Source organism: Scyliorhinus torazame, chromosome 15 (genome assembly GCF_047496885.1).
Source record: "Scyliorhinus torazame isolate Kashiwa2021f chromosome 15, sScyTor2.1, whole genome shotgun sequence".
NCBI lineage: Eukaryota > Metazoa > Chordata > Chondrichthyes > Carcharhiniformes > Scyliorhinidae > Scyliorhinus > Scyliorhinus torazame.
The window spans coordinates 37,453,793-37,478,211 of NC_092721.1; the positions used below are offsets into that span (position 1 = coordinate 37,453,793).

The 24,419-nt window shown below is 49.7% G+C and overlaps 1 long non-coding RNA gene across 1 annotated transcript; it reads left to right on the forward strand.

The window, feature by feature from the left end:
- Positions 1-5,066: 5,066 nt before the first annotated feature.
- LOC140391576 (uncharacterized) lies at positions 5,067-20,484 on the forward strand. The gene is made up of 3 exons (XR_011935113.1): positions 5,067-5,106; positions 13,342-13,578; positions 19,090-20,484. It is a non-coding gene; the product is annotated as an uncharacterized lncRNA (long non-coding RNA).
- The last annotated feature ends 3,935 nt before the right edge of the window (positions 20,485-24,419 follow it).

A 24,419-nucleotide genomic window follows, 5' to 3' on the forward strand; every position in this document is an offset into this window, starting at 1 on the left:
AGCAGCTGGTGAGTCAGTTTCAGCGGGAGCATTGCGGAAGTGGTTGCTGGGAGGTAAGTCTGTCCTTTAAAAGCACTTGTCTTTGCAGGGGCAGGCCAGTCGATTTCGGCGGGAGAACAGCTGGTGAGTCAGTTTCAGCGTGAGCATTGCGGAAGTGGCTGCTGGGAGGTAAGTCAACCTTTAAAAGCACTTGTCTTTGCAGGGGCAGGCCAGTCGATTTCGGCGTGAGAACAGCTGGTGAGTCAGTTTCAGCGGGAGCATTGCGGAAGTGGTTGCTGGGAGGTAAGTCAACCTTTAAAAGCACTTGTCTTTGCAGGGGCAGGCCAGTCGATTTCGGCGTGAGAACAGCTGGTGAGTCAGTTTCAGCGGGAGCATTGCGGAAGTGGTTGCTGGGAGGTAAGTCTGTCCTTTAAAAGCACGTGTCTTTGCAGGGGCAGGCCAGTCGATTTCGGCGGGAGAACATCTGGTGAGTCAGTTTCAGCGGGAGCATTGCGGAAGTGGCTGCTGGCAGGTAAGTCAACCTTTAAAAGCACTTGTCTTTGCAGGGGCAGGCCAGTCGATTTCGGCGTGAGAACAGCTGGTGAGTCAGTTTCAGCGGGAGCATTGCGGAAGTGGTTGCTGGGAGGTAAGTCTGTCCTTTAAAAGCACTTGTCTTTGCAGGGGCAGGCCAGTCGATTTCGGCGGGAGAACAGCTGGTGAGTCAGTTTCAGCGGGAGCATTGCGGAAGTGGCTGCTGGGAGGTAAGTCTGTCCTTTAAAAGCACTTGTCTTTGCAGGGGTAGGCCAGTCGATTTCGGCTGGAGAACAGCTGGTGAGTCAGTTTCAGCGGGAGCATTGCGGAAGTGGCTGCTGGGAGGTAAGTCAACCTTTAAAAGCACTTGTCTTTGCAGGGGCAGGCCAGTCGATTTCGGCGTGAGAACAGCTGGTGAGTCAGTTTCAGCGGGAGCATTGCGGAAGTGGTTGCTGGGAGGTAAGTCTGTCCTTTAAAAACACTTGTCTTTGCAGGGGCAGGCCAGTCGATTTCGGCGGGAGAACAGCTGGTGAGTCAGTTTCAGCGGGAGCATTGCGGAAGTGGTTGCTGGGAGGTAAGTCTGTCCTTTAAAAGCACTTGTCTTTGCAGGGGCAGGCCAGTCGATTTCGGCGGGAGTGGAGCTGGCTGGTTAGTCAATTTCAGCAGGAGCTGAGAATTTTTCTTTTTTTTAAAATTAGTTTTTTAGGCGGGAACAGGAAGTCGACCCGCGGACGTCTGGGAAGACCCTCACCAATAAATTCTGGTGGAGAGGAAACCCGAGACACTCCACGTGTAGTGTCTCCCACCCGCCCTCCTCCTCTAACCTAATAATAAAACCCATTGGTCTGAGGTAAGTACCATATTTTATTTTATTATTATTATTTTTTATAAAAATGTAATTTAGTTGTTAGCCAGATCTTGGTAGAAAGTTAGAGGAATGGTAGGGAAGGGAGTGCAATGTTCCTCCTGCAGGATGTTTGAGGTGAGGGATGCAGATAGTGTCCCTGCTGATTTTACCTGCAGGAAGTGCTGCCATCTCCAGCTCCTCCAAGACCGAGTTAGGGAACTGGAGCTGGAGTTGGAAGAACTTCGGATCATTCGGGAGGCAGAAGGGGTCATAGATAGCAGCTTCAGAGAATTAGTTACACCAAAGCTTGGAGATAGGTGGGTAACTGTAAGAGGGACTGGGAAAAAGCAGTCAGTGCAGGGATCCCCTGCGGTCGTTCCCCTGAGAAACAAGTATACCGCTTTGGATACTTGTGGGGGGGACGACTTACCAGGGGTAAGCCATGGGGTACGGGCCTCTGGCACGGAGTCTGTCCCTGTTGCTCAGAAGGGAAGGGGGGAGAGGAGCAGAGCATTAGTAATTGGGGACTCTATAGTCAGGGGCACAGATAGGAGATTTTGTGGGAGCGTGAGAGACTCACGTTTGGTATGTTGCCTCCCAGGTGCAAGGGTACGTGATGTCTCGGATCGTGTTTTCCGGGTCCTTAGGGGGGAGGGGGAGCAGCCCCAAGTCGTGGTCCACATTGGCACTAACGACATAGGTAGGAAAGGGGACAAGGATGTCAGGCAGGCTTTCAGGGAGCTAGGATGGAAGCTCAGAACTAGAACAAACAGAGTTGTTATCTCTGGGTTGCTGCCCGTGCCACGTGATAGTGAGATGAGGAATAGGGAGAGAGAGCATTTAAACATGTGGCTACAGGGATGGTGCAGGCAGGAGGGATTCAGATTTCTGGATAACTGGGGCTCTTTCTGGGGAAGGTGGGACCTCTACAGACAGGATGGTCTACATCTGAACCTGAGGGGCACAAATATCCTGGGGGGGAGATTTGTTAGTGCTCTTTGGGGGGGTTTAAACTAATGCAGCAGGGGCATGGGAACCTGGATTGTAGTTTTAGGGTAAGGGAGAATGAGAGTATAGAGGTCAGGAGCACAGATTTGACGTCGCAGGAGGGGGCCAGTGTTCAGGTAGGTGGTTTGAAGTGTGTCTACTTCAATGCCAGGAGTATATGAAACAAGGTAGGGGAACTGGCAGCATGGGTTGGTACCTGGGACTTCGATGTTGTGGCCATTTCGGAGACATGGATAGAGCAGGGACAGGAATGGATGTTGCAGGTTCCGGGGTTTAGGTGTTTTAGTAAGCTCAGAGAAGGAGGCAAAAGAGGGGGAGGTGTGGCGCTGCTAGTCAAGAGCAGTATTACGGTGGTGGAGAGGATGCTAGATGGGGACTCTTCTTCCGAGGTAGTATGGGCTGAAGTTAGAAACAGGAAAGGAGAGGTCACCCTGTTGGGAGTTTTTTATAGGCCTCCTAATAGTTCTAGGGATGTAGAGGAAAGGATGGCGAAGATGATTCTGGATATGAGCGAAAGTAACAGGGTAGTTATTATGGGAGACTTTAACTTTCCAAATATTGACTGGAAAAGATATAGTTCGAGTACAATAGATGGGTCGTTTTTTGTACAGTGTGTGCAGGAGGGTTTCCTGAAACAATATGTTGACAGGCCAACAAGAGGCGAGGCCACGTTGGATAATGAACCAGGCCAGGTGTTGGATTTGGAGGTAGGAGAGCACTTTGGGGACAGTGACCACAATTCGGTGACGTTTACGTTAATGATGGAAAGGGATAAGTATACACCGCAGGGCAAGAGTTATAGCTGGGGGAAGGGCAATTATGATGCCATTAGACGTGACTTGGGGGGGATAAGGTGGAGAAGTAGGCTGCAAGTGTTGGGCACACTGGATAAGTGGGGCTTGTTCAAGGATCAGCTACTGCGTGTTCTTGATAAGTATGTACCGGTCAGACAGGGAGGAAGGCGTCGAGCGAGGGAACCGTGGTTTACCAAGGAAGTGGAATCTCTTGTTAAGAGGAAGAAGGAGGCCTATGTGAAGATGAAGTGTGAAGTTTCGGTTGGGGCGATGGATAGTTACAAGGTAGCGAGGAAGGATCTAAAGAGAGAGCTAAGACGAGCAAGGAGGGGACATGCCTCACAAACCTTATTGAGTTCTTTGAGAAGGTGACTGAACAGGTAGACGAGGGTAGAGCAGTTGATGTGGTGTATATGGATTTCAGCAAAGCGTTTGATAAGGTTCCCCACGGTAGGCTATTGCAAAAAATACGGAGGCTGGGGATTGAGGGTGATTTAGAGATGTGGATCAGAAATTGGCTAGCTGAAAGAAGACAGAGGGTGGTGGTTGATGGGAAATGTTCAGAATGGAGTACAGTCACAAGTGGAGTACCACAAGGATCTGTTCTGGGGCCGTTGCTGTTTGTCATTTTTATCAATGACCTAGAGGAAGGCGCAGAAGGGTGGGTGAGTAAATTTGCAGACGATACTAAAGTCGGTGGTGTTGTCGATAGTGTGGAAGGATGTAGCAGGTTACAGAGGGATATAGATAAGCTGCAGAGCTGGGCTGAGAGGTGGGAAATGGAGTTTAATGTAGAGAAGTGTGAGGTGATTCACTTTGGAAGGAATAACAGGAATGCGGAATATTTGGCTAATGGTAAAGTTCTTGAAAGTGTGGATGAGCAGAGGGATCTAGGTGTCCATGTACATAGATCCCTGAAAGTTGCCACCCAGGTTGATAGGGTTGTGAAGAAGGCCTATGGAGTGTTGGCCTTTATTGGTAGAGGGATTGAGTTCCGGAGTCGGGAGGTCATGTTGCAGCTGTACAGAACTCTGGTACGGCCGCATTTGGAGTATTGCGTACAGTTCTGGTCACCGCATTATAGGAAGGACGTGGAGGCTTTGGAGCGGGTGCAGAGGAGATTTACCAGGATGTTGCCTGGTATGGAGGGAAAATCTTATGAGGAAAGGCTGATGGACTTGAGGTTGTTTTCGTTGGAGAGAAGAAGGTTAAGAGGAGACTTAATAGAGGCATACAAAATGATCAGGGGGTTGGATAGGGTGGACAGTGAGAGCCTTCTCCCGCGGATGGATATGGCTGGCACGAGGGGACATAACTTTAAACTGAGGGGTAATAGATACAGGACAGAGGTCAGAGGTAGGTTCTTTACGCAAAGAGTAGTGAGGCCGTGGAATGCCCTACCTGCTACAGTAGTGAACTCGCCAACATTGAGGGCATTTAAAAGTTTATTGGATAAACATATGGATGATAATGGCATAGTGTAGGTTAGATGGCTTTTGTTTCGGTGCAACATCGTGGGCCGAAGGGCCTGTACTGCGCTGTATTGTTCTATGTTCTATGTTCTATGAATGTGGAGTTGAGGCCACAATCAAATCAGTCATGATATCACTGATAGGCAGAACAGGCCCGAGAGGCCGAATGGCCATCTCCTGATCCTTATTTGCCCGGTGGTATGTAAATTTGAAAAGATCAATGAAAGTAAATAATGACCAGTTAGACCCAGAGGCAGGATAAAATATAATGTGGAATGAGGAAATTGTAGAGACAGTAGACCAATATATTAGGCTGGATCTTTATCGCCCCATAAAGGCCAGAATGAGGTTGAAAGTAAAATATTAGGATGGTTGACTGAAAATTCCAACTTGTGGTGCCTTCCTGATGCTGTGCTATTTATGCGATCTTTTTGCAGGCCGGGGTGAGGGCAAACATCCACGCACCTCTTCTGAGGTAAGGGCCGCTATTGTGAAAACCATATAGCATTTGAATTTCCTTCTACACTCTAGTTTTGTGTACTTTGAGTTTTGGAAGCCCTAAGATTTGACAGTTCTTGATCACTTGGGGAATCCTGTTGAGGAGTCTGGAACTTACTGACAAGTAAATGAGAAATGTATTGACACCTTCAAATGTCAATGTTAGTCATCGACTGGTAATGTAGTTGTGCTTTTGATGCAATGATTGATCATAGGACTTATTTATGCAAAGGTAAATTGACCATTACACTGGACACCTTTGTGTAAATGTTGACATACGACACAATAATTTTCCAAATGAACAAAGTGCCACAATACATTCAAAACTAGAAAGAATGCACTGGAAAACTGTCCTGCCCTGGTTTGGACTGAGATTCAAATGTGTCGGGATTTTTAGCTTGAGAAAACAATGTCCCTGCTGCTGAACATTAAAATAAATCTAAGAGCCTATTTCACTCCATTTATTGACACATAATCTGCTTTGAAATAGAAATGAAACAGTAGCTGCTGCTTTAAAAAAAAACATCTTTGTTTTAATTTCTTATTGACACCTTGCAGGATTTGGTTTGATAGTTGGGACTATTATGAATATTTGGCTCAGTTTCAAAAGAAAATGAACTATTTATCTCAGTGTGGCGGGAGGGCTGGGTGTAGTTGATTGACAGTTTGAAGATGTTAATAAAGGATTATCTGTCTTTGATGCTCTCAATGGATAAGTATTTGTTTGTTGTTACAACAGAATGACCATATGAGTGTTTTTAAGATTCTTTTGGATGTGATTTCTGGTATGAAATGGCTTGAACATGACAGCTCTATTGGATTGCTCAAATTTATTTTAGAATCCCTTTCAAAGATATCCTGAGATCTGTTCATAGTGGATACTGGGTGAGCGGCTATGGATGATACATAGGGGCGGTATAGAAGGGGCATGGGTGCTACAATGGGCATGAGTGACAATGGACAATGTAAGGGGGAATAGGGAGTATGGTTGACATGGAGGAATACAGGGGTGGGTGAGGGTATGAGATTTGAGAGTTAGGGGGCCTAAGGACTATGTTGGAGAACTGGGCCAATGTCGCCAAAAGCCAAGATAGTCCTTCTAACCAGGCCACCTTGAAGATCCCCATGATCTTAATCTATGCAACCCCTACAGTGAAGAAGGAGGCCATTCATCTCATTAGGTCTGTATCGGCTATCCAAAAGAGCCCCACCTAACCTGCACATCTTTGGACACTAAGGGGCAATTACGAGCTTGGCTATCCACCTAACCTGCACATCTTTGGACTGTGGGAGGAAACTGGAGCACCCGGAGGAAACACATGCAGACACGGGGAGAAAGTGTAAACTCCACAAAGCCAGTCACTGAGAGTGGAATTGAATCTGGGTCCCTGGCGCTGTGAGGCAGTGGTGCTAACCACTGTGCCATTGTGCCGCCCCCATAACGAATGGCTAATCAGGCTTAAATGGCCTACTCCTATTTATTATTTCTGTGTGTTATTATGATTTATCTGCTATTTGTTTTGTATTTCACCTCCTCATTCTCCCTCCTAAAATGCATCACTTCACTTCACTGCATTAAATCCTGTCCGGCATTGGTCCTCTCATTTCCCTTGTCTGTCCACGGCTTCAACTCTGGAGAATTAATTAGCCATCATTTGTTGATTCAGAGATATTGGAACATGGATTAATCTTCGGGAAACCTGTCAGATGTCTGTTAATATTGTAGTCCTTTTCTGCTCCATATATCAGATCACACATTATTATTTCATTGTTTTCAGGCCATATCCTATTGTGAGGCCACTGATTAAAGTTGTTCAACTTCAGGTGACATTCTCAATTATTTGAGTGTCACCAAACCAAAGCTATGCCATGGTTTTGCTGCAGGCCACAGGCCCCAAGTCTCCGGCAACGGGAGCAGGGATCAAACACTGTCATCTTTGCATTGGGGCAGCACAGTGGTTAGCACTGCTGCCTCACAGCCCCAGGGCCCCAGGTTCAATTCCGGTCTCGGGTGACTGTCTGCGTGGAGTTTGCACTTTCTCCCCATGTCTGCATGGGTTTCCTCCAGGTGCTCCAGTTTCCTCCCACTGTCCAAAGAAATGCAGGTTAGGTGGATTAGCCATGTTAATTGCCCCTTAGTGTCCAAAAGGTTAGGTGGTGTTACTGGGTTGCGGGGATAGGGTGGAGGCATGGGCTTGGGTCGGGTGTCCATTCCAAGGCCGGTGCAGACTCGATGGGTCAAATGGCCTCCTTCTGCACTGTAAATTCTATGATTCTATGATTATTGTGAGCCACTTCTGGCCATCTAGCCAACTGAGCTAACAGGCCCCCAATCATAATGAGCACCTCTTTCAAACAGAAACATTTAAGATGAGATGTAACAAAACTGTTTCCTGCATTTTCTATTTATTTTTAAAATATTTTTGTATGGATGTTGTCTGTGATGTTGTGGAGTTTCCTGAACTCTTAATTTAGAGGGAGCTACAGTATCGTTGACATTTACAATCATGCTTCAACAAGCATCACAGTTGTTATTATTTCAGTCACACGCATGAGTATTTCCTTCTCAGCATCATTATGTTAAAAACCTAAAAGTATCCTGGTTAACTGTGCATCTTGTATTGTTCAGATACGCTGAGTATGATACCATCAATAATGCACAACAAAATTGCTCGGAGGGTTAATTTCATGAATCCACGCGACCAGAAAGGAAACGTCAGTCCTTGGGATCGTATTTGAGAAATGTGGGCACATGTAGCCTTTTAAATTAACAAGGAAGTTATGGACAGCATGAAAACAATTATTTGATACACCCTGCTGTGCAACATATAAAATTAGCTCTCAATGTATATTTATCCTCCTGGATCATAAATTTGATTGTTACCCAAACAAATTCATTCATGTCTTTCAGTGGTTAACAGTCTTAGAAATATAGAAAACATAAAAATAATAGGAGCAGGAGAAGGCCATTGGGCACTTGAAGCCCACTCTGCCATTCATTATGATCCCACATGTCCTTTGATCCCCTTCACCCTAAGTGCTACATCTAAGTGTTTCTTAAAACCATACAATATTTTGGACTCAACTACTTCCTGTGGTAGCGGATTCCACAGACTCACCACACTCGGGGTGAAGAAATTTCTCCTTATCTCTGTCCTACATGGTCTACCTGTATCATCAGATTGTGACCTCTGGGGCGCCATTCTCCGACCCCCCGCCGGGTCGGAGAATGGCCGTTGGCCGCCGTGAATCCCGCCCCCGCCGAAGTCTCCGGTACTGGAGATTGGGCGGGGGCGGGAATCAGGCCGCGCCAGTTGGCGGGACCCCCCGCTCAATTCTCCAGCCCGGATGGGCCGAAGTCCCGCCCAGAAATTGCCTGTCCCGCCGGCGTAAATCAAAGCTGGTATTTACCGGCGGGACCAGGCGGCATGGGTGGGCTCCGGGGTCCTGGGGGGGGCGCGGGGCGATCTGACCCCGGGGGGTGCCCCCACGGTGGCCTGGTCCGCGATCGGGGCCCACCGATCTTTCCCTTCCGCCTCCGCAACAGTCTCCACCATGGCGGAGGAGGAAGTGACTCTCCCCACTTCGCATGCGCGGGAAACTGTCGGCGGCCACTGACGCTCCGCATTACCGCGCCAGCTGGCGGGGCAACAAACGCCATTTCCGCCAACTGGCGGGGCAACAAACGCCATTTCCGCCAGCTGGCGGGGTGGAAATCTCTCCGGCGCTGGCCTAGCCCCTCAATGTTGGGGCTAGGCCGCCAAAGATGCGGAGCATTCCGCACCTTTGGGCCGGCGCGATGCCCATCTGATTGGCGCCGTTTTTGGCGCCAGTCGGCGGCCAACGCGCCGTTGGGGGAGAATTTCGCCCCTGGTTCTGGACACACCCACCATCAGGAACATCCTTCCTGCATCGACCCTGTCCAGTCCTGTTAGAATTTTATCGGGTTCTATGAAATCCCCCCTTATTCTTTTGAATCCAGCGAATACAATCCTAACCGATTCAATCTCTCCTTATACGTCAGTCTTATTTTAACTTAGATAGTAACAACTCCACTCTCAGATATGTTACCCTGAACTGCTCACAGTATTCCAAGTTGTCGAACCGGGCCTTTGTGTAGCAGTAACATAACTTTTATTCCCTTGTATTCTATTACTTCAGATACGGGCAGGATTCTCCGAGCCCGCGCCGGGTCGGAGAATCGGCGCGTGTGCGGGAAATTCCCGCCACACCCCTCCGGCGCCGGGACGCGATTCTCCGGCGACTGGAGAATCGGCGGCAATCGCACCCGCACGGTCGCCGCGGCGCCAGTCGGGGGCTGCTGAAATAGGCGTCCGCGGCGATTCTCAACGGGCAGCGGGCCAAACGCCCGCCATGTACTGCTGAGTCCAGCCGTCGTGGTTCCAACCTAGTACCCCCCGGCAGGAGCTCGGACCTGCGGCCGCAGTGGGGGCAGGGGGGGGGGGGCGGCGAGGGGATCTGACTCCGGGGGGGGCCTCCACGGGGTCCAGGCCGTGATCTGGAAGGGGCCTACCTCCTTACGTGCAGCCCGCTGTAAGGTCCCCAACATGTTGCTCCGCGCCGGCACGGAAACGGCAACCACGCGCATGCGCCGGTGCACGCATGCGCGGACGCGCGCCGGTCGTACAGGGACGGTTTTCGCCGCCGGAGCAGCGCACAGCACTCTGGCGCCATGCTAACCCCCTGAACATCGCTGAATTGCTTGGCCAGGAGGCCCATTGACGCCAGCGTACACCACTCCGGTGTTTACACCGGCGTCAACACTTGGCCGGGATTCTCCCAAATCCCGGCCTATTATAATGGCAGAATTCCTTCTTGATTATTTCTGTACCTATTCATGACATTTTTAATGGTCCAGATGCATCTTTGTTTGTAGCTTCTAATGAAATGTCATCCTGAAACATGGGGGCCGGGGATAGGGAATTCTCTGGTTGCGTTGTGCCAAGGGCTGAATAGCTGCTTCCCAGGTGCTGTGGAGGGTTCCTTCAAGGGAATTGGCAGTTGGGAGGGGCTGGAGGGATCAAAGGGTTAAGTCAGAGATAACCCCTATGCCGGGCAGATAGGGTGGGGTCCTTGTTAAAAGTCTATTTGAGCCCCCTTGAAGTTTATCCTTTGTACTTGATTGTTTAAAGTCCATTTCACTCCCCATTGACCATGACTAGCCTCGAGCTTGACAATGAAGGCTATCTCAAAGAAAGGATTAGTCTTGTCAGTTGTGAGAGCACTTCATATATTCATAGCATCCCATCAGTGCAGAAGGAGGCCATTCGGCCCATCGAGCCTGCACTGACCCTCTGATCGAGCATCTTACCCAGGCCCACACCACCGCCCTATCCCCATAGCCCTACCTAACCTTTGGACACTATGGGGCATTTTACCATGTTCAATCCATCTAACTACATCTTTGGTCCCTGAACTCTGAAGGTCTTGATGGTTTGAACTCTGAAGTGCCTCCTTGAAAGATGAGGTGCCCTGTCTGAGAGGTACTTTTCCTAGACTAGATATCCTGCAACCTTTGGTGCCTGAGCAGTGTGTCTGCACTGTAGGTGTGTTAGTACCATAGACTCAGCTGGCAATACTCGGACATTAAAGAGCAGGGGTTCACCACCGAGGACTTTCCCGTGGCAAAAGCTTAACTATCTGGATGAGTGAAAGAGAGCTGAGGACGGTCTCCCTCCCTGATGTTTCTGGCAGTGGACAGGGATCCTCAGGACCTGGGCGGTGTTGGGTGTGCAGAGCGAAGGTTGAACAAGGGGATCACCGTATGGCGCTCAGAGAGGGAAGGAGGGACAGTCATGTTAAGGGTAGGGAAGATTGCAACACGGTCATTTTTTACAACAAGTTTTTTACACAGAGGGCAGTGGGTGCCTGGAACTCGCTACCGGAGGAGGTGGTGGAAGCAGGGACGATAGTGACATTTAAGGGGCATCTTGACAAATACATGATAGGATGGGAATAGAGGGATACAGACCTCGGAAGTGTAGAAGATTTTAGTTTAGATGGGCAGCATGGTCGGTGCAGGCTTAGAGGGCCGAAAGGCCTGTTCCTGTGCTGTACTTTTCTTTGTTCTTTGTTCTTTGTCTCCCCTCCAGGCTTTAAGGCACAGTGCGAGCTCTGGTTGCCTGGATGCATTGCGCATGATATCATGACAGTTGTCCAAGGCTGTGTGTCGATCATGCACAGTTGTATCACCTTTCGTTGACTCTGTTCAATTTTGTGCCCTCTCAAAGTCGAACTAGTCCGGCGACTCCAACCACTTGGCCGTCACCATTATGTTTCACCACTCTCAGCTGCATTACCCTCCAAGTCTGGGTCAGCTGAAAGCTCCCTCAGTGGCCACAGGCTGAGGGTCGCAGGTCATGTAACTTGCGTGGTGCCTAAGGGCGGCGGGTAATGTGATGTGTGGTCAGCTTCCAGGGTCATGAGGGCAAGAGGTTGTGGTGGTGGAGTGGGGGGGAGATGGAGGGGGGGGGGGGGGGGGTGAGGGGTGAACTGAATGCCTGTCTCCCTCCTCCTCCACATCCTACCAGATTAAAAATGAAGATAATAGTCAATTACTGCGGATGCTGGAATTTGAAACAGAAAATACTGGACAGTCTGGATGACTGTTTGTCAAAGCCTAAAAAGATTAGAATTGAATTTTGGGAACGTGCCAGCTGACATGATTATCAACCTAATAATGACAGCCGAGGCGGGCAGATGCCGCCGACTGCATCAAGGCCAATGCAGGCTGCAGCCTGGTGCAGGCTAACCTCGGCATCATTCAATGCTCACTCTTCAGCCACTCCCGCGATCTCCAGCGCCTCTCACCGTGGGTGAGGAAATGCAACTCGGAGATCTCCCGCTCTGTTTTATTATGGGCTATTTCTCCTGCGGGGACTGTAATGATATGTATATAGGTATACCAGTGAAGGATTAATTATTACATCTCAGTGTAATTCAAACACTAGAGGGCACCACCAGTTCCCAGTATAAATATTAGACCTCAGGGTAGTTAAGTGTTAGCAGAGGAGAGAGAATGATCACAGTTCAAGGACTAGTTTAGATTAGAGAGAAGTAGCACGAGGACATCATTAGTTAATTCTAGATTATAGATTAATGTTTAACAGACTCAATCTTATTTTAATAGTTATAGCTCTGTACAGTGTGCAAACTCTATTTAATTTAATCGTTATTCAATAAATCAGTTTTGTTTCAAGTTAAATATTGGTGGTTTCTTTATCATCAACTCATCAGACCATTCTAGATCACAAGGCAAAAAGTAACGACAAAGTATAATATAACAGGGACAAAAAAAAATATTGTGAGCGCACGCCTGGTGGGTCAGGGGCTCTACAGCAGGTGACATGTGTGGGCACCGCACCTAGAAAGTGGTTGTGATATTGAGTGTCAGAGGATTCTGAGGAACAATGTTAGAGGTCAGTTGTTGGGAGTGTGTGAGGCGGTTGCCAGTGAATTGCGGGGGTGGAATCCAGGAATGGCAGGAGGGACTTTTACCAGGAGAAGTGAGGTGGTAACGCACCCTTACAGATCGTAGAAGGTCACTCATCTGCTTCGCACATTGGGTGCCGGTCCTCCTTGTCATGCTGCTGCCATTAATTGCAGCTGCCACTGCTTCCCAGGTGGGATTAGTCACCGTGCTCTGGGGTCTTCTACCCCTTCTGGAGTACAGGGTGTCACGCCTCTCCTCCATGGTGTTCAGAAACCTGGCCAGGTCTTCATCCAGAAAGGGTGGAGCTGGTCTCCATGCTGCCACCCACCTGGCTTGACTGTGAGTGAGTGCTGAGGGACTGTTTAAATGCTGCTCCCCCGTGTTCGCAGTGAACAGCTGAGTCCCGGGTCGGGACTCGGATACTGGGGACTCTATCTTGCCATGTCCCATGTGGGGGATCATATATTGCACTAAGTGTGGGTGGATTGCAATCTGGACCATGCCCATCAACCCAACGGGAATCACCTCATGCTTCCCACCTGAAATTACACTTAATCATTTTTAGAAGAATCACGCCCATGAATTCTGTTTCTCTCCACAGCTGCTGTCTGAGTACTTTGAGTATTTTCTGCTTTTATAACTGTTACTCGTGTCAACTCAATATCACCAATACATTAACTGTCATGATCTGCGCTCATCTTACTTGCAAACCTATTTCATCCAGGTTCGGTACTAACTGATGTCTTCTATCTCCCACAGATGCATTGCCGCAGCCAGCATTGGAGATGGGAATGAGGTCCTGTCGGCCACAGTGGAGGACCATTGTTTGGGATTGTATTTGCTGGAGTTCAGAAGTAGGAGGGGGAACCTCATAGAAAGCTATAAAATTCTAACATTACGAGACAGGGTAGATGCAAGAAGGATGTTCCTGATGGTGGAGATGTCTAGAACCAGGGGTCAAGTCTGAGGATACGGAATAGGCCATTTAGGTCAGAGGTGAGGAAAAATTCCTTCACGCAAAGAGTGATCAGCCTGTGGAACTTATTAATTCGTACCACAGGGAGTAGTTGAAGCCAAAACATTGTGGGCGGGATCCTACTCCGGTCGATGCCAAAATCTGGAAAAATGTTTGGGCGGAGAATCGGTTATGAGGCCAAAACCATGGCCAGAATGCCATTCTCCGGTGCTTCGACAGGAGCATTAATGCATTCTACCCCGCACGTACAGTAAACGCCGTCCGCATCTCGTTAGTGGGCCTAATTCTGGGGCGACCAGGCCTGGATGGGCCCAGCTGCTGCTCGAATGTCCTAGGTATCGTTATGTGGCCCTGTTCTGCCTGCTGCCCATCATATGCACCAGGGACAGGAAGGGGGCATCCGAGGCTCTGTGTACCTCCCCTGCTGGAACCACCAAAACAGTCCCCATCTCTTCCTCCTCTCTCAGGGTGCCTGATGATCCCGGGCTGTTCCTTTGGACGGGGTTGTGAGCAAAACTAACCTTTGAGGCTCCCCTGCCACTTGGCACTACCAGTCCTGGAGGCTCTCTACATTCTCGACAAGAGTCTTGATGCTCATGGCCATGGAGCACAGGGGATGTGCCGCCACCCTCTGGGTCTGTGCCACATCAGCCGGTGCGTGTGCTGTGGTGATATGCCTGTAGATAATATTACATGTACTCAGCAATGTGACCTCCCACCAGCAAGTGGCCATGTACTCAGCAGGGTGACCTCCCACCAGCAGGTGGCCATGTACTCAGCAGTGTGGCCTCCCACCAGCAGGTGGCCATTTACTTAACAGGGTGACCTCCCACCAGCAGATGACTTCTGGCTACCGACGGAAGGTTGTAAGGCGCACATGAGGACAGTCATGCATAAGTGCAGTTCCAGGAGAGTCTAATGTAATTCAATGATAACTTGGTCTGTATCTGATCATTACCCTACCACGTGTGCATTAATAATCCTAGTACTGGCCAAGCCACCAGCACTTCTGTAGATTCATTGCAAGACAAAGAACACAGAACACAACATGGTACCAGAGTGCTGAAGATTTGAGGGTAACGTCGGAAGAGACAAAGTGAAATTCGGCTGAAGAACCGACTATTGGCGACTCAGCGCAATAGAAGATAGTGAAGTTCGGAATGGAAGGTTTGAAGGCACCCCACCAGCTTCAAGTATTGGATAATGTAGACGAAAACTGGCGTGTCATCAAGCAGCAGTTTAAACTCTCTGTTTCGACCCTTGGCCTGCAGCCACAGCCTGAGGATAGGCAAATTGCATTGCTGTTCATGGTGGGGGGCTTTTAAAAATGATGAGTTTAGCGAGAGATACAATGAAGTAATTGGGTACTTTGATCAACATTGCACCCCCCCAAAAATGAAACATTTGAGAGATACATGTTCCGTACGCATACCCAGAAACCTGGCAAATCTTTCAACAGTTTTGTGACTGACGTGAGGCTGAAGGCCCAGTCCTGTAATTTCAATCGCCTGAAATCTTCTATGATCCGCGGCCAAATTGTGTTTGGTACATCAAATGGTAAGCGACATGAGAGGGTGAGAGGTTGCTGCGGGAAGAACATTTTGGATTGAAGCAAGCAATAAAGATTTGCGATGTGAGTGAATTAGCTGCACAGCAAATCAGCACACTCAGCTTGAAGCATTTTGTCAGTAACATAGAGAAAGACTCCAGTACCATTAGCTCTGTGAAGCATGTCAGAAGAAACGCAGTCTCAGAGTGGCAACCATTTTAAGGGGCCAGGAGCCGCCATCATGTGCCAGAAATGTGGCAATCGACATGGCCCACGGCAATGTCCGGCCTTTGGGTAAGTTTGTTCCAGGTGCGATCGTGTTGGCCATTCTGCGATTCAGTGTTTTACGCATCCTGCAGTGGACCAAATCAGATCAGTTGGTGCGGTGGATGTGATGTCTCCAGACAAACAGTTCTTCATCGCTCTCATTGCAACCAAGGACTAGAAGAGTCCGACCCATAAAGGCGAAAATATAATCATAAAAAATAATGACGTTACTGAGGAGAAACCTGAAGCCATCAAAACCAAATGGAAAGCGGTGGTGTTCCTGAACAATTCATCACTACGCTCTGACCTCGACATCCGAACGAGAGCCAACCTCCTCAGTTGGTCTGCTTTCCATTGGCTAGATGTGCAGCCGAAATTCATTGATCAGCCGGTACGCTACGGTATGAAAAAGATGGAGACGTTCGGTGAATGTGAACTTGTGGGGGCACTCTTTCCCTTCCGCCTCCGCCACGACCTCCACCATGGTGGAGGAGGAAGTGCCTCTCCCCACTGCGCATGCACGGGAAACTGTCGGCGGCCGCTGACGCTCCCGCGCATGCGCCGCATTTCCGCGCCAGCTGGCGGGGCACCAAACGCCATTTCCGCCAGCTGGCGGGGCAACAAACGCCATTTCCGCCAGCTGGCGGGGTGGAAATCCCTCCAGCACCGGCCTAGCCCCTCAATATTGGGGCTCGGCCTCCAAAGATGCGGAGCATTCCGCACCTTTGGGCCGGCAGGATGCCCGTCTGATTGGCGCCGTATTTGGCTCCAGTCGGCGGACATCGCGCCGTTGGGGAGAATTTCGCCCCTGATTCTAGACACTGGACACAAGTAAAACCCCAACTTTTATTTTATTGTGGTCGTGCCCTGAACACTGTTCCTTTTCCTTATCCCCATTTATTGTGTGAGTGTAAAAGGCGTGGATGTTGTGAAAACACTCTTGCATGTGTGTGTGTGTGTGTGTGTAAAAATAAACCAACTCTTTTATCTCCATCATCTATTGAGTTTGCTGTGCAAGTCATGAATAGAGGATTGAAACATTTCCAAATTTAAGTGTTGGGGAAAATGAACCTCCATTTATAAAGGGGGAAAACAGAATTTAAAAAACATCTTTCTATTTACACGCTTTCAGGGCAGTTTAAATTGACCCCCTCCTGTCCGTAACAAGATGCTTTCAGCTCTGAGGCAGTTTCAAGTTGTAACTTCTCTGGAGACACTGCTGTAAAATCTAGGGGCGCTATTCCCCCCCCCCAAGCCGGATGGGAGAATCGGCGGGGCGCCACGCCGCCCTGACCCCCGCACGCGATTCTCCCACCCACTGGAAACCAGCGCCGTGCGATTCACACCGGGCCGCTCGGAGAACCGGCGAGCGGCGATTCTCCGGCCCGGATGGGCCGAGCGGCCGCTACAACACGACAGGTTCCCGACGGCGCCGTCCATCCTCTTGCTGCCGGTGGGAACTCTGTGGGAACACTGGGGGGGCGGCCTGTGGGAGGGGGGCTCCTTCACCGGGGTGGCCTCCGATGGGGTCTGGCCCGCGATTGGGGCCCACCGATCGGCGGGCCGGCTTCTCCCCCCCCCCCCCCCCGGGCCTACCTCCTCCCGTGCGCGGCCCCAGAACACCGCCGCCATGTTGGTGAGGGGCCAGTGTGCGTATGACGTTCCCCACGCATGCGCAGAATTGGGCTGACCCGAATGCGCATGCGCGGTTTGGTGCGGCGCCCATTTGGTGCCGCGTAAGGAAGCTGGAGCGGCGTGAACCGCTCCAGCGCTCCCTGTGGGGGCCAGAATAGGTCGTGCCCAGGCCCTGTTCGCGCCCTCGTGAAACGCGACGGCGTTCACGATGGCACAAGCACTTGACCTCCATATCGGAGAATCGCCCCCAAAGTCTTTCTTTTAGAACAAACAAGAACAAAGAAAAGTACAGCACAGGAACAGGTCCTTCAGCCCTCCAAGCCCGTGCCGACCATGCTGCCCGTCTAAACTAAAATCTTCTCCACTTCCTGCGTCCGTATCCCTCTATTCCCATCCTATTCATGTATTTTTCAAGATGCCCCTTAAATGTCACTATCGTCCCTGCTTCCACCACCTCCTCCGGCAGCGAGTTCCAGGCACCCACTACCCTCTGTGTAAAAAAACTTGCCTCGTTCATCTACTCTAAACCTTGCCCCTCGCACCTTAAACCTATGCCCCCAGTAATTGACCCCTCTACCCTGGGGAAAAGCCTCTGACTATTTAAAACTATCTGAATACTTCAGCAATGAAGGCACAAACAAATTTAATAGGCACGGCTCAGTATTTAAATGGAGAGACAACAATTAAGAGGCTTCGCTCACTCAACGGCTGCTAATGTTCTGCTTCAAACTCATACTCCAAATGCACGCAAAGCGTTTGGTTGACTTTTCTCCAACTGCCAGTTTAAAAAAAATGTATTTTCAAATGATAACTCAATTAGATCATCTGGAGAGCTAAAATTGGAAAGAAAATAAAGGTTCTTTGACCAAACAATTAACATTTGAATGGTTCATTGTTGAATTCTATGGATGCCTCCATTGACATCTTTGATAGAGGTTTGATGGAGACGTTTAAAATCTGGACCGAGCAGAGAGGGAGAAACCGTTTCTACTCGTAAAAGGATCAAGAATGAAAGGGCAGAGATTTAAAGTGATTTGCAAAAGAAGCAAATCATAGAATCCCTAGAGTACAGAAAGAGGTCATTTGGCCCATCGAGTTGAACCAATCCTTTGAAAGGCCAACCACCTAGATCCTACCCTCTGCCCTGTAACCTCACTCTAAGGGGCAATCTAGCAAGTCCAATCCAACTAACCTGCATATCTTTGGACTGTGGGAGGAAACCGGAGCACCCGGAGGAAACCCACGCAGACAACGTGCAAAATACACGCAAAGAATCAACCAAGGAGGGAATCGAACCAGGGTCGCTAGCGCTGCGAAACGGAAGAGCTGGCCACTGGGCCTCCACACTGACTCAAATGTATTGGAGTTTTTTTCACATAATGAATGGTTCAAGTCTGGAATGCACTATCTGGAAATGTGATTGGGGCAGGTTCAATTGAGGTATTAGATGATGACTTGAATCGAAATAATGTGCAGGGGTTTGGGGAAAAGGCAGGGGAATGACACTAAACCATTTTGGAGAGTTGGTCCAAACACAATGGACCAAAGAGCCTCCTTCCGCACTGTAACAATTCTGTGATTCTGTGATCTTTGATAAGGCAGGAAGAGAGTGGTTTACAAATCACCAGTGAAGCTACTGTCTGTAATAAAACTCATAGACTAGTAGTGTAGTGATGCAATTAGATTTGGCCATGTTTCTGCAGATTTGAAATCACTTTAGTCTATCTGAAATATAATCTGTCATTTTAAAATTCAAGCATTTGACATAAGCGCGCCTTCATAAGGTCTGTATCCCTCCCCAACTAAAAATCCAACAAATCTCTTCTGAAAATGCCACAAATGATTTTGTTCTATCAACCCTGCTGATAATCTGTTTTCTAATTCTATCACTCTGTTTCATAAAATGAACATTAAGCTGTATCCTTTGGTCCATAAATCCCGTCCTGTACTGAAGAACTTTCCTGGATCTAAATTATCCATATCCGTGAAAATCTTGAAATTGTTTCTCATTTCCCTCTTTTTACCCTCCCCTTGTCCAAAAGGATGTTTCCAGACTCCACAATCTTTCCTTATGTTTCAGCCCTCTAAATTCAGGAATTGACTTCATAGCATCTCCTGCAGCTCAGAGCGGAATGAAGAAAGCAATACTGCTGAAGGCTAACACTTCACCAAGGCCAGATACAATTTGAAAACTGTGCTACCCCAAGTTTTCTATATCAATGACAGACCCATGGCCCAGTAGATTTTTACCATTTTTTGAAGAACTCTGATGTTTCTGATGCCTTCCCGCTCGGGTGCAGATAAATTAACTTTTTGAAATTATACAAAAATATGATTGATATCTTGAACTACAAAGGGATCAATAATTCATCAATAGTTGTAACAAGTAACTACATGTGTTACAGTCCTATGAAAGAATGGAGAAGTTGACAGTGAAAGGCTTTGAAGACATTTTGATCACAAGTCTCTTTAGTGACTTGGCCAAGATTTCCTCCGTGTACTCTCTGTAACTGCATCACAAAGCAATTCTTTACAAATGGATTTACTGATCGCGCACAAGGGAGAACATTCCTTCCTGAGACCATGACTGTTTTCCTCAAAAGCATATACATTTGTTTGGATTTTTTGGCTCAGATTATCTAAAACAAGTCGCAGATCCACCTGAAAATCAATTGAAAAAATATGTAATATTTATGGAAAATATATTTTTCCACTTTCCCGCCATCATGATTTGATGTTTTTGCTGAGACATAATGGAGTTACTTTGATTGTCACAGGGAGAAAATGTTCCTACTCAGAATCACATGAAGCCAACACATAACAGTGCGAAAAATTTTGGCAAAAGAACTGAGATCGACTCGACGAAGAGAAGCGTTTTTAATTTCAGTTTGGAAAATCTACAGCTCTGTTATCGCTGTATCTAGTGTTCTATTATGGCAGAAATGTACACTTAATCTGCCCTGAATTTATTTATAATGCTACAGTCAGCATTCAAAGGGAATAACTGCTTAGGTCACACAAAGGAATTTTCATCAGAAATCCACCACACAGATTGGCTATAAAATCTGAACAAAGTGTTGCGTGTTTGAGTTCTACGACTAACATATCGATGGTAGGGTAGAGTGGCGGGGGAGAAGATGGAGTAAACATGAACTGTTTCACTGATTCCAACTGTTACATTGGATCGTAAACATCTTGACCATTACCAGCGGCTTGTTCCCCATTCAATATTAATAAAGATCTGCTTGATCTAACATAGCCAATAGTGATGCAGCCATCTATTTCATTTTGCTTCTGTATACGTCAAATTATATTTCTGGGAGAAGACTACTTTCCTGTGACACAGTTATCACTTGGTGACTCTAAATCAAAGAATGCTGAGCTGCATGTTTTTTTAATGTTTAATGCTGGCCTGGCAAGCATTGTTAGGCCAAATAGAGCCTGCAGTAAATAAAATTGTGTTTTGGTGTAAAAAGTGATTGAGATTGTTATTATTCTATGCGTGGATTGGGGTCGATAACTACAGGCTTTACATTAATATAAAAGGGAAATACTGCAAATGCTGGAAATCTGAAATAATAACAGAGAATGCTGGGAAGAAAACTCAGCATGTGTGGCAGCGGCTGTGGAAAGAGAAATGAAGTTTGTTGTACCCTCAATAACGACGCTTAGAGTGTAAACGGTAAAGAAGGCTTTAATAAACTAAGAACTAGACTGGTGCCGAGATGTGTGCTAACAGCTACGCTGCCCACAAGGCGGCCCCTTATATACGGCTCACAGATGGGCAGAGCCGGAGGCGGAGTTCCCCAGGGTTCCAAGCTCGGTCTTAAAGGGGACATCACCTTACATGATGACAAGGGTACAGTGTTACTGTAACCGTTCATCACATTCACCACCTGTTTAAAAAAGAGTCCGGCGAGGGTGAAGTGCCATCATAAGTCCATCCGTCTCAGTGGCCGGATCGTCCTCATCGACCTCCTCAGTTCGGGCGGTGCGGCGGCGGACATGGACGTCTTGGTTGAGGGTACGTCCGGGAGCACGGCGTTCGGAGCTTCGGTCCGGGTCGGGGCAGGGGAACAGGGCGCAGGGAGAATAGGCGGGGCTGGGGGTAGCGGTGCCGGCACCGGCGGGGTGTGTAAAGGGGGGCGCTAGGGGGCACACACGGTAGGTGCTCACCAACGGAGAGTGGGGCTGGGAGGGGGGTGTTGTAGGGGGTGCCGGGTCCTGCAGGGGAGCAGCGCGGGAAGGGACATCTGTAGTGGGGGATCCAGCGGGTGCCAGATCCCGGAGGGAAACTGTATCTTGCCTGCCGTCGGGGTATTCAGCGTAGGCATAACTGGGGTTGGCGTGGAGTAATCGGATCTTTTCGACCAGAGGGTCCATTTTATGGCTCCTCGTGTGCCTCCGGAGAAGAACAGGTCCCGGAGCCGTCAGCCAAGGTGGAAGCGAGACCCCGGAGGTAGACTTCCTGGGGAAGACAAACAATCGGTTGTGAGGGGTCTCATTCGTGGCCGTGCAGAGGAGAAACCTATGGAGTGTAGGTGCATCGGGTAGGACCTCCTGCCAGCAGGTAGTTGGGAGACTTCTCAACCGTAGGGCCAGAAGGACAGCTTTCCACACTGTTGCGTTCTCCCTCTCCACTTGCCCATTTCCCCACGGGTTATAACTGGTCGTTCTGCTTGAGGTGATGCCTTTGCTGAGCAGACACTGACGCAGTTCATCACTCATGAATGATGTACCCAGGTCGCTGTGGATATAAATGGGGAAACCGAACAGAGTGAAGATGCTGTGCAGTGCCTTAATCACCGTGGCTGAGGTCATGTCGGGGCAGGGAATGGCGAATGGGAAGCGGGAGAACTCATTGATAACGGTGAGGCAACAGGCATTACGATTGGTGGACGGGAGGGGCCCCTTGAAGTCCACGCTCAGTTGCTCAAAGGGCCCCGAGGCCTTCATGAGCCGAACCTTGTCTAGCCAGTAGGAGTGCGGTTTGCACTCCACACAGATCTGGCAGGCCCTGATCATGGCCTTGACCTCCTTGGTTGAGTAAGGTAGGTTGCGGGACTTGATAAAATGGACGAGCCGGGTAACACCCGGGTAACAGAGGTCATTGTGGATGGCTTGCAGGCGGTCGTTCTGCACGTTGGCACATGTGCCGCGGGACAGGGCATGTGGGGGCTCGTTGAGCTCCCCTGGACGATACTTGATATCGTACATGTAGGTGGAGAGTTCGATCCTCCACCTCAAGATTTTATCGTTTTTTATTTTGCCCCGTTGCGTGTAATCGAACATATAGGCGACCGACCGTTGGTCGGTGACGAGGGTGAATCTCCTACCAGCTAGGTAGTGCCTCCAGCACCGCACAGCCTCCACAATGGCTTGTGCCTCCTTCTTGACTGCAGAGTGTCGAACCTCGGAGACGGTGAGGGTCCGGGAGAAGAACGCTATTGGTCTGCCTGCCTGATTGAGGGTAGCAGCCAGGGCGATGTCTGACACATCGCTCTCTACCTGGAAGGGGATAGTTTCGTCCACCGCCCGCATGGCGGCCTTAATGATATCGGCCTTGATGCGGTTGAAGACCAATCGAGCCTCAGCCGAGATGGGAAAATGGTGGTCTTTATGAGTGGGCGGGGTTTGTCCGCATACTTGGGGACCCACTTGGCGTAGTAGGATAAGAGCCCCAAGCACCATTTGAGGGCCTTGAGGCTGTGGGGGAGGGGAAGTTCCTTAAGGGGGCGCATGCAGTCGGGGTCAGGACCGAGGACCCCGTTTTCCACGACATAGCCGAGGATGGCTAGCTGGGTTGTGTGGAAAACGCATTTTTCCTCGTTATAGGTCAGGTTAAGGGCTCGGGTGGCCTGGAGGAACTTTTTGAGATTTGCGTCATGGTCCTGCTGGTCATGGCCGCAGGTGTCCAAGTACGGGTATGTAACCCGCAAACCGTACTGGTCCACCATTTGATCCATCGCCCTTTGAAAGACGGAGACCCCATTTGTGATGCCGAAGGGGACCCTGAGGTAGTGGAAGAGCCGGCTGGCTGCTTCGAAGGCAGTACAGGGGCGGTCTTTTGGTCGGATGGGGAGCTGATGGTAGGCGGATTTGAGGTCGACCGTGGAAAATACTCGGTATTGGGCGATCCGATTGACCATTTCCACGATGCGAGGAAGGGGGTACGCATCAAGCTGCGTGAATCAGTTTATGGTCTGGCTATAATCCACGACCATCCGTTTCTTATCCCCAGACCGGACTACCACCACTTGCGCTCTCAAAGGGCTGTTGCTAGCCTCGATGACCCCCTCTCCCAGTAAATGCTGCACCTCTGATTTGATAAAAGTCATATCTTGGGCACTGTACCGCCGGCTCCTGGTGGCGACGGGCTTACAGTCGGGAGTGAGGTTCGCGAATAGTGAGGGGGGGATGACTTTCAGTGTCGCAAGGCTGCATACCGTGAGGGGGGGCAAGGGTCCGCCGAACTTCAGCATCAAGCTTCGGTGGCTGCTCTGGAAATCCAGTCCGAGCAGCCGGGGGACACAGAGGTGGGGAAGGATATAAAATTTGAAACTGGTGTATTTGGCGCCCTGGATCGAAAGATCCGCGATACAGTACCCCTTGATTTGCACCGAGTGGGACCCAGATGCGAGGGCTATGGTTTGGGATGTGGGATGGGTGCGCAGGGAGCAGCGCCTTACCGTTTCAGGATGGATAAAGCTCTCCGTGCTCCCGGAGACGAAGAGGCATGCAGTGTCGCGCCCGTTGACCTGGACATGCATCATAGAGTTCTGCAGGTGTTTTGGCTGAGTTTGGTCGAGTGTGATCGCTCCCACTCGCGGATAGTCCGAGTCCTCAGTCGAGTCAGGCTTGTAAAATGGCCGCCGCCGTCGGCTGCGCGTGTCGGGTCAAAAAGATGGCCACCAACAAGATGGCTGCTCCCATGATTCGCACAAGGCTGATGACGCGTCAGAAGGGGGCGTGTCGGGTCGGTGCATGCAGTCGGGGTCCTCGGTCCTGACCCCGACTGCATGCGCCCCCTTAAGGAACTTCCCCTCCCCCACAGCCTCAAGTCCCTCAAATGGTGCTTGGGTCTCTTATCCTACTACGCCAAGTGGGTCCCCAAGTATGCGGACAAACCCCGCCCACTCATAAAGACCACCATGCGAGGCCTGGGGCCTGAGAGCCTGATTTTCGGGCCGGCTGCTCTTTGTTCTTCTGGCCCCTGGGTCTGGCCAGGCAGACCCTCACAAAATGCCCCTTCTTCCCGCAGTCGCTGCAGATCGCGGAGCAGGCTGGACAGCGTGAGCGTGGGTGCTGGCCCGCAGAAGTAGCACGGTGTGCCCCCATGATGAGCGGGTCGCCGCATGGCGCAGGCCTGTAATTTGGCTGAGTCTGAGGAAGTCCAGGGGGGGCTCGCAG